The sequence below is a fragment of the Lycium ferocissimum genome, chromosome 5 (assembly GCF_029784015.1).
Source record: "Lycium ferocissimum isolate CSIRO_LF1 chromosome 5, AGI_CSIRO_Lferr_CH_V1, whole genome shotgun sequence".
Lineage (NCBI taxonomy): Eukaryota > Viridiplantae > Streptophyta > Magnoliopsida > Solanales > Solanaceae > Lycium > Lycium ferocissimum.
Genome location: NC_081346.1, coordinates 62,367,007 through 62,373,260, shown reverse-complemented (window position 1 = coordinate 62,373,260; position 6,254 = coordinate 62,367,007).

Below are 6,254 nucleotides of genomic sequence, written 5' to 3'. Positions count from 1 at the left end.
GCCATAATTTCCCCCAAAATCACTTTCATTCGCCACTATTTGCCACCCGAGATCCGTCGAGCTAGAGCGGATAGATTCCTAAATTTGAAGCAAGGAAATATGAGTGTCCGGGAGTATAGCCTTCAATTTAATTCATTGGCTAGATATGCCCCGACTATGGCCGATACATGAGATCGGAAGTTAGATTTGCGAGCGGCTTAGGGTCACATTTGTTCAAAGACTCAAGCTTTCGACTAGCTTCATTGAAAGATGGAATGGATATTCCCTCATCCAAGCCCACGCCCGTGTAATCTAGAAAGACAACAACATCCGCAAATGGGTGATCATATAGAGGGGCAAAGCAAGAGGGACAGACGGCGGGAGCAAAAGGAAGATTAAGTGGGATCAAGGCCACATTCCAGACACTGTCAAAGCGGGGCTGCCATGACTGCACCTCCATGATTTATTGGTAGGAGATTTGATTGCTCCATTCTTTCGTGACGTGGCCGCAGTTCGAGAGCTTCTCGTGTTCCTAGTTCTGGGGGTGATTATAGTCGTGAGGAGACCACCGTTTCCGATGCAAATTTAAAGGCGTAAAATTACATCAGTGGCCACGTCGTGGCAGGCACGGATGCTTGCTATATTTGTGGATGCATCGGACACTTGATGCGTGATTGCCCTCTCGTGGTATGGTAGATATAACTTACGAATCGCCAGCTATGCTCCTCTTTAGTACGCCCGTAGGCGTCTCTCGCATTCCAAGAAAGCCGAGGTAGAGGCCGAGAAAGGCATCTACTTCAAGTACCACAAATCGACCCGTATGTATGCTTTAGCCACAGGTGATCTTGAGTCCTCCCCGCATATGGTTACAGTACATTATCCGTTTTTCCCATGATGTATGCATTGATAGATCCGGTTCTACCTTATCTTATATTACTCCATATGTTGCCGATCGTATTGGGTGAAACCTGGGCTAATTAAACCTTTTGAGGTATCTACTCCGGTTGGTGATCCCGTGATAGCCAGGGACAAGTGTACAAAGATTGTGTAATTGTGATATGTGACCGCCAAACTAAAGCTAATTTAGTTGAGCCGGAAATGCTAGATTTCGAAGCGTGATTAGCGGGTATGGATCGGTTGGCCTCATGCTATGCTAATGTTGATTGCCGAATGAAAATAGTTCAATTTCTATTTCCGGGAGAGCTCATGCTTGAATGGAAAGGTAATACAGCATCTCCAAGAGGTAGGTTTATTTCCTACCTTTAGGCAAGAAAGATGATAGCTAAAGGCTATATTTATCACTTAGTCCGAGTTCATGATACCGAAGCAAAGTCACCAAGTTTCCAATCCGTTCTGGTAGTGAATGAATTTTCAGATGTATTTCCAAATGAACTTCCAGGTCTTCCTCCAGAAAGAGAAATTGACTTTGCTATTGATGTGTTACGGGATACCAAGCCTATTTCTATTCCTCCTTACCGAATGGCTCCAGCACTGAAAGCAGCTAGCGTCTACTGAAAGATTTGCTTCGAGAAGCGGTTTATTAGACCCAACATCACCGTGGGGAGCACTCCGGCTCTATTCGTAAGAAAGAAAGATGGCTCCCTGCGAATGTGCATCGATTATAGGTAGTTGAATAAGGTGACGATAAAGAACAAGTATCCTCTTCCAAGAATTGATGATTTATTTGATCAGCTACAGGGTGCCAAGTGGTTCTCTAAAATAGACTTAAGGTCGGGTTATCATCAAGTCGAGTTAGAGAAGAAGACATTCCCAAAACAAATTTTCGTAACGAGATATGGCCATTATGAATTTCGAGTGATGTCATTTGGGCTAACTAATGTTCCTACGTATTCATGAATTTGATGAATAATGTATTCAAAGTCTCTCTTGATCTATTCGTAATAGTATTCATTGATGATATCTCTCGGTGTACTCCGCACGTAACCGAACATGCACTATTTACGTATTGTTCTTGAAATTCTTCGAACTCGGAATTTGTATGCAAAATTTTCAAAGTGCGAGTTTTGGTCAATTCTCGTGACATTTTTGGGTCATGTTATTTCGTATGATGGCATTAGAGTTGATACTCAAAAAATTAAAGTGCGAAGATTTGGCCAAGGCCTACGACGCCATGCGTTCGTAGTTTTCTAGGATTGGCTGGTTATTATAGAAGATTCGTAGAGGGCTTTTCATCTATTTCTACCATTGACGAAGCTAACCCAAGTCGCCTTAAGTTTCATGGAATGATGCTTGTGAGCGTGGCTTCCAAGAGTTAAAAGACAGACATTAACCTCACCCCGCCTTGACACTCCCGTAAGGGCCAGATGGTTATGTTGTATAATGCGATGCTTCCGTTGTTGGGTTAGGATATGTGTTAATGCAAAGACGGTAAAGTCATTGCTTATGCTTCAAGGCACTGCGGAAACATGAAAGGAACTACCCAACTCATGATCTCAATTGGCCGTCGTTATTCATGCATTAAAAAATGTGGAGACATTACTGTGCGAAGGTGGTGCATGTCGATATCTATGCATCACAAGAGTCTTCAATACATTTTTCAAACAAGGAGTTGAATTGCCAGAACGCGGTGGTTAGAATTATTGAAAGATTATGATGTGAATATTTTATATCACCCCGGAAAGGCAAATGTAGTAGCGGATGAGCTTAGCTGACGATCGATAGGTAGCCTATGTGAAGTTCCTCCCGAGAAGAAAGAATTGATTCATGAGCTCCACCAACTAGCTAATCTTGGAGTATGTTTAATCGATTCAGTGGTGCAAGAGTTAGTGTTAATAATCCTGCGCTTCGCTCCTGAACATGGAAGTAAAAGAGCGGCAATACGAAGATCCTCGCTGAGCCATTATAGAGATACATATCATGAAAAAGAGAAGTCTCTATTTGAAACCTCTATAGATGGAATCCTTAGATACCGAGGCAAGCTATGTGTTTCGAATGTTGCACCGCATCATCGGATTTTGTGGGTTAAGCCCATTATTCTCGTATTCTATTCATCCAGAACGACAAAGATGTATCATGATCTCAAGTCGATATATTGGGATGGGCATGAAGAGGGACATAAAGAATTGTAGTTCAATGTCCCAATTGTCAACAAGTGAAAATCGAGCACCAAAAGCCAGGAGGATTATAGCAAGCAATGGAAATTCCTACTTGGAAATGGGAAGTGATCAATATGGATTTTATTATGGGATTACCTGCTCCCGAGGCAAGTATGATTCTATATGGGTGATCGGGGATGCATTCTCACGAAAGCAATTCATTTTTGTTCCTGTTGTGTAACCACATACTCAAGAAGATTATGCAAGGTTGTACCTCAAGGAGATTGTGCGACTCCATGGTATTCCGATATCCATTATTGCATAGAGGAGTGCAATTTACAGCCAAGTTCTGGAAATCTTTCCAAGAAGGTTTAGGTACTCAAGTAAAGCTCAGCACGACATCTCATCCGCAGATCACGATGGACAAGCCGAACGTACTATTCAGACCTTGGAGGATATACTAAAAGCATGTGTTTTAGATTTTGGTGGTAGTTGGGATGACCACTTACCCCTTATTGAGTTCGCTTACAATAATAGCTATCATTCCAAAGATTCAGATGGCTCTGTATGAAGCTTTATACTTAAGAAGTGTGTCTCCAATCGGATGGTTCGAAATAGGAGAAGTACAATTAATAGGCCTTAAGTTGATTCAACAAGCAGTAGAAAAGGTCAAGGTGATCCAAGATCGATTGTTGACAGCCCAAAGTCGCCAAAAATCTTATGCAGACAACCGCCGGCGAGACTTGGAATTTCAAGTTGATGATTGGGTATTTCTGAAGGTGTCTCCAATGAAAGGTGTAATGAGATTTGGTAAAAAAGGAAAGTTAAGTCCTCGATACATCGGACCCTATAAGATTATCCGCAAGGTGGGTCAAGTAGCTTATGAATCGACTTACCTTTAGAACTTGAATTAGTCCATTCAGTTTTTCTGGCGTCTCAATGCCTCCAGAACAAGGTTGAGATCCTACGAGGATTGTTCCAATAGATGATGTACAAGTTGACAAGAGAAGCTAGTTTATGAAGAAGTTGCCCATTGCCATATTAGATGTGCAAGTACCGAGACTCCGACATAAGAAAGTGGCTTCAATTAAGGTCTCATAGAGAAATAACAACCGAGAAGAGATGACCTGGGAGGTGAAAGAGAAGATGAAATTCATATATCCGCAGTTATTTCAGCCCCCGGAAGAGATCCATGGTGTGACATCTAGTTTATGAGGTATGTATGTTTTCTTTTTAAGCACATGGGTCATGTGTGGCCAATTTATATTGCTATTGTGTTGTGGCTCTGTGAGGCAATGTTATTATGGGTTGTTGTGACGCAGATGGTAGTGTCATATTGGTGGGGAAACTTTGGCGAAATTTTCGTAGAATTTCGGAAAAGCTTAACATTCGAGGACGAATGTTCCAAAAGGGGGGGAAGAATGTTACACCTCGAAAAAATTTTTGTTAGCAATACAGAATAGACACTAACTAAGGGCATGACGTATACGATGTTTTGATAAGTAAGAAATAGCATTTGATGACCTCAAGTAAGATCTCAAAGACATTTGATGTTAGACTAAAAGTTTTGCCAGTTATAAGGCAAGGCATACCATAAGTACTCCAAGATATTTATGAGTATCGAGTTAATGATGTTCTAATGATGCCTTGGAGAAGAGTTATAACGTCCCTTATATTGGTATTGAGGTATTAAACAAGTTCCAAGAAGGTTTCATAAGGATCGGAGATCAAACGAGTCGACGAGAACAAGTTTCGTATAGTCAAGATTATAAAATAAGCGACATATCGTCGTATAAACATACGGACCGTATGTACAGCCATATGTTCTCGCCTGCAAGGGTCTTCACCTGACTAAACATACGGTCCACATACGGTCAAGATAAAATATACGGACCGTATGTTGGTCCGTATGTTCGGCCGGGTCGAACTTAAACGTCGATATAAGGACCTCTCTCTCATTTCATTTCATTTCATCTCTCTCCTCCACAACTCAAGAAACTTGTATCATTCTCCACCTTCTTTTAATCCACAAGAACACAAAGGAAATTGATGATCAACTTCATCAAATCAACAAAAATCAAAGAGTGTGAACACATTAAAGTCATCCAAACCCGGTAAATTCCAACAAGGGAACTGGTGGTTTTGGCAAGAAGAGTATCACATCAAGACTTGTTCCTACACTATCCAAGGTAAGTTTCATGGTATTTTCATGATGTTTGAGGTATTGATAAGTTGAAACACTTGGATTGTAGAAGCACATGTAAAAATGGCTGCAATGGGAATAGTGTCATTGTCAAGAGTTGGAATTAATCACGAATATTGATATGTTGAGATTGTAAATATATTGTAAAGGACATTTAGAACAGAATAAGTATTATATGAAAGAACGCGATAGTGAACTTTGATCATGATTGGTGGAGGAATTGGAAGTGAAATTGCTAAATGGATAATGCAAATGAATGACATTGTTGTTTATGATATTGTGATTGTTGTTAAGAATGTCTGGGAGTTGATAGGAATATGAGGAAGTCGTATAAACAAAGGAAATGCTACCCAATTTTCTTAGCTTTAGTAAGCACGTTCTTATAATTATTTAGCTTATGTTGATACGTAATTCTCAAGGTAAAACGTGTGCATTAAAGGAGGACAAGCAAGCGATAGTTTAGTTAAACGATAAAGGTATGCGAGGCTAAACCTTTCTTTCTAAGGCATGAATCTTTTGGCATGATTTTCCTCCTTGTTCATGAATTTCCCATATTCCGGAAAACTAAGAGCCTATGTCCATGAATAGCCATATGAGATAAGAGATACATTACGAATACGACAATGATGATGATGAGCTAAGTCCGAAGATTCAGAGTTCATGATATATGACGTTCCTAAGTTTATTGATGTTAACCATGATTCATTGATGTTTTCCTTCTTATGTGCACTCACTAAGCCCGTCAACCGAGTTCTGGAATCGAACCGGACCGATAAACGGTTATTTAAAACCGGCCACCGAAGCCTTTACCGGTTTCAACGAAATCGGAACTGGTCCTCGGTTTTTAACAAATTCAAACCTTTTTTTTTTTTTTGTATAGTATATATATATATTATAGATTTATTAGTATATTGTAGGATATTTACATATTTTTATAAGTTTATAATAAAGTTTTTAAAAATTTACTAACTAAAAAGGAAAAAGAAGTCAAAATATAGCCCTATACGTGTATATAT